At 42.4% G+C, this 4,395-nt stretch overlaps 2 non-coding genes across 2 annotated transcripts; both read right to left on the minus strand.

Annotated features, from left to right (window-relative positions):
- Positions 1-712: 712 nt before the first annotated feature.
- Positions 713-795, minus strand: trnal-cag (transfer RNA leucine (anticodon CAG)). The gene has a single exon. It is a non-coding gene; the product is annotated as a tRNA-Leu (tRNA).
- Positions 796-1,669: 874 nt separating this feature from the next.
- Positions 1,670-1,752, minus strand: trnal-cag (transfer RNA leucine (anticodon CAG)). The gene has a single exon. It is a non-coding gene; the product is annotated as a tRNA-Leu (tRNA).
- Positions 1,753-4,395: the final 2,643 nt, after the last annotated feature.

Genomic DNA, 4,395 nt, shown 5'->3' on the forward strand with positions numbered 1-4,395 from the left:
CTTTCATTCCTAGCCCCCTGGTTGCGCTGCTTCCAGACGTGTATTTTCATATTCAAGCATTTAACCAATCACATCACCAATCACAAGCAAAGATATTGTTGTGTTGATTCAATAGCTGTTTTGTCAACCCACAATGGCTGAAGTAGGAGAAGAAATGGATTTGTTTGCAGATTTACTGTCAAAGCCATTTTCAAGATGGACTTTTCAAGAAAAGCTGGACATTGTTAAGCAAGGTCGGGCAACTCCGAAGCTAGCAAGCCTGTCACAACCGGGAAAAGGATTTGTCCGCCACTTTCAGTCCACTAACTGTTTTAATTACTGTTTGCACTTGCACACCATAAGCCAGGTTATGTGTGTGATCGAAGACCTCCCTTCGTTCATGTGTCTTCAGTTTCGTGTTTAATAAAGTGACTCTTTTCTGCAGTCGAACTGCAGAACAAGCTGGCAGAAGTCTGTGTCTGTGTTCTTCAGCAACCCAGAACCCTAGCTTGCCACAACAATATTGCAATTTTATCAGGTTATTTTTGATGCTTTTTATGTGTGTGCCCCAGCGAGTTCAGAACTGAAGAAGCCTTATGGATAGAAGGCGAAACGTTTTCAAAAGAGAAGAAAAAAAGTCCAGTTGACAAAGAAAACCAACTTGGATAATTATGACCTGGATGATTGAGAATCTACGCAGTCTCTTGGCGTACACACACACAAACAAAAATAATGTCAGAAGTGGGATTCGAACCCACGCCTCCAGAGGAGACTGCGACCTGAACGCAGCGCCTTAGACCGCTCGGCCATCCTGACATAGAACGCCAGCCTTGAGCTCTCCCCCTCCATTGGACAAATGCTATATAGCAGCAAACTTCAACTCAGAGACATACCGAGAGACCGCAACAGTAATTGCAACATCTCCTGGCATATCCAGGAAACGCCAGCATGACATATTCTTATTAATGTGGTGCGGTTGCCATCTGGCGGATCATTGCTGCACTGCACATGTCAATTGCAGTGACATATAGGCTTGTGTTTCACGCCAGCTGTCGTGAGAAGGAGCAAGGTGCACGTTTGCTGTTGGTAAATTATAAGAGTAAAACTTTCCAGAATACATTCTGAATATTCTTTGTTTAAGTTTCAAGCAATTTTGACCTGAAAATTGCAACGTTGGTCTGTAATATTTGTCTACCCACTTTCATGTCTGATCAGAAACACAATAAAGCATGAGCCAGACCGTGGAGAACCAGTGGCTACTACTGTGTGCCACCTCTTCAGGTTAGGACTCAGCAGTCCACTTACACCTAAAGGAGAGCGGGCACTCCTTTGAGGACAGCCAAGTATGGGTACTGAAAAACCATCATTAAACAGAGATGCTGGGCTATGGCACTTCCTATTACCCACATACAATGCAGTACTCCACTCCTTCCAACAACAAACCAAACGTTCACACCATTTTAGGAGACCTGGTTACTCACCACCATGTGAGCCAGCAGACAAAGGGGAGACACACCAACTGAAACTAGGTTGAACGACCCTGCCAACGACTCTCAGGTGACCACCCAGATCATTATCACAAGGGCTATATAGTGCACAAGGGCTATATTTTCAAGCTCTGTCCCCAACGCAGACATCTAACATCAGAGATATGTCTCTTGGAGTATACAAAAAAAATAAAAAATAATAATGTCAGAAGTGGGATTCGAACCCACGCCTCCAGAGGAGACTGCGACCTGAACGCAGCGCCTTAGACCGCTCGGCCATCCTGACTTTCTCCTTCCGCTACTTCCCTCTGGTGGCTAACATCTGTACTACACTAGGAAGTGTTCACAACAGCAAACATCAAGAGTAAAACATTCTGAATCTTCTTTTTTTGGCAATATTTGCCCTGAAAATCACAACATTGGCTACACATTCAGGTAGTCTTTTTTCCGCAGGTGGCAGCTATCCAGGGTCCCTCGACCACCACCCAACAAACCATCCTTCCGTGTATGAATTGATATTAAAAAGAATGGTAGAAGCCTATACAAGCAACAAATTCATTATCATAACTAAAATTATCTTTAAATTTCTGGTATATCAAAAACGATGTCTGAAGTGGGATTCGAACACTTCCGTGTGCAGTACAGCATTGATCCACTAGAGAGCAATCACGCAACGCTTGTGGTTCAGTGCGACACTGCCCACAGAAGTGTGACATGCGTTGCAGCGCGTTTAACGTCAGCTGTAGCTGAAAACCACAACAGTCAAACTATCCAGAATACATTTGAATACTCTGAAAATTAGAGGAAAAAAGGCACCTCTTCCTTGTATTTCAAGTGGAAATGCGAAAACTCAGTTTTTCATGCAAACTTGATGAAAATAATATAAGTGATCATTCAGCGTCAACATTCAACAGACCATGACCTGAATGCCTAACGGTATTTGATTCAATAAAAAAAATATTATTTCATTCTCTAACATTGGTCAGTGCTTTCTACCTAACCTGAAACATATGATCTAGTCCAGTCAGCAGTATCATAAAATGTCTTCAAACATTACATTAGTGACAGCAGCATGCATGCACATCTTCCCTGTATTTCCAAAGAAAATACAAAAGCTAGTCTATCCCTCCTGTTATGTTGTGACTTCAAGTCAGCTTTTGAGCTGGTCATGACTAATTCAATTCAGAAAATAATTCTAAAAATAAGAAATCTAGAAGGGAGGCCTGTTTTGGGATGAAAGTGGAAGGAGCTGGACAAAACACATTTAGATACATATTTGGGCCTCCTCATCCTGGCTGGGGTCTATAAGTCGAAGGATGAAACAACTGTGGGATGCAGAGACAGGAAGGGCTATATTTCAAACCAAAATGTCTCTGGAGACTTTTCACATTTTCTCCAGAGTAATCCGATTTGATAATCGAGAGACACGGAATAGTAGATGGCCTTTAAAACAGCACAATATTGGATAATATGGAATTGTGCGTCTTTCAAATGTAATAAAGTGGTGAAACAAAAAAAAAGTTTGAAAATGTTTTTGTTTTTTTTTGACTAATGCTAATACGTCGACGGGTTTTTGCAAAACTACAATAAAGTCATCCATCAGCTAAAGTGTGCGCTTGTGACATATTTGCGGTGTGGAGTATTAACTCCTTTATTACGTTGTTGTGGCCTGTACTCCCCCACCCCCACCCCCACTGCTGCTACTACAGTGGAGCGACATTTTGATGGGGGGGGGGGAGGGAGTGGAAGTCTATTTCACACTTACTTTACTGACAACGCTGTAGTTTCATTACTTTATTAGCAGTAATGGTTCAGTAACATTATAGTATGTATAAATTATTATATACAGTAGAGTGAGAGGAAAAAAGCTGCAGCCCTCTTTCATTCCATAAAGTTAAATACATGAAATGCTGCTGATCTGAGCGTCAAATGTTCACACACTCTCATGCAGATGCCGTCGGTGGGTTCAGGGCATGACCCCTAATGTCTGTTCATACGTTTATGTTGATGGCATGCATTTAAATAATGTCTGTGTATTTATGTCATCAAAGGCAGCAGCAAAGAAATCACACAAGGCGATGGGAGACGGAGAGTGGATGTCTCGCCTTGGTCAGTTTGCCAGCACTGGGGTCTGGCCTGCAAGGGAGGGCAACAGGCCAGCCCCCCGACAAAGAAAATGGTTTGATTTGTATAAAAAGGTAAGTAGCTTATTAAATTATACTATTAATACTGATAGAAATTGGGCCCTATATTAATTCCAAGGATTTATAATTTCTAGGTTGAATAAATGTGGTATAATGTAAATTTGTAATTACTAAAAAAGAGAAGCAATCTTTTAAGATGTATGAAAAACCTTTTAAGCAAATTACTGTTGTTTTCAGATTGAGAAGTGCCCAAAGATGTCCCATGGACAAAGATCCTTGTTCGGGGACATGATAAATTGAATCTGTGGGTTCCACGTACAGAAGGTAACAGTGTGTTTGTGTGTGTGTGTGTGTGTGTGTGTGTGTGTGTGTGTGTGTGTGTGCGTACGTGAGTTCATTTCAGTTTAGTTTATTTGTAAAGTGCAGTTAATGCAATGAGTTAAGTAATGATGCTTCTGCTCCGTCATGAAGGGACAGCCAGCTGCAGCAGCTGTCTCTCAAGCTCCTGCTCCTGCTCCTGCTCCTGCTCCTGCTCCTGCTCCTGCTCCTGCTCCCGCTCCTGCTCCTGCTCCTGCTCCTGCCCTGCAGCAAAGCCCTGCAGGCAGCGATGTCCGAGGGACCCCAGTCTTGACCCTGGCAATGGTATTTGGATAGTTATTCACATTTAAAAATTGACAATAATCAGATTGCAGAAAATCAGATTGCCTCAAATGTGAGTGTCGTCTTTTCCTTTTGTCTACAGACTCCACCAGCTCCTGTCCACAGTTCCCCGTCTTCTTCAAGAG

The sequence above is a fragment of the Takifugu rubripes genome, chromosome 1, assembly GCF_901000725.2.
Source record: "Takifugu rubripes chromosome 1, fTakRub1.2, whole genome shotgun sequence".
In the NCBI taxonomy this organism is placed as follows: Eukaryota; Metazoa; Chordata; class Actinopteri; order Tetraodontiformes; family Tetraodontidae; genus Takifugu; species Takifugu rubripes.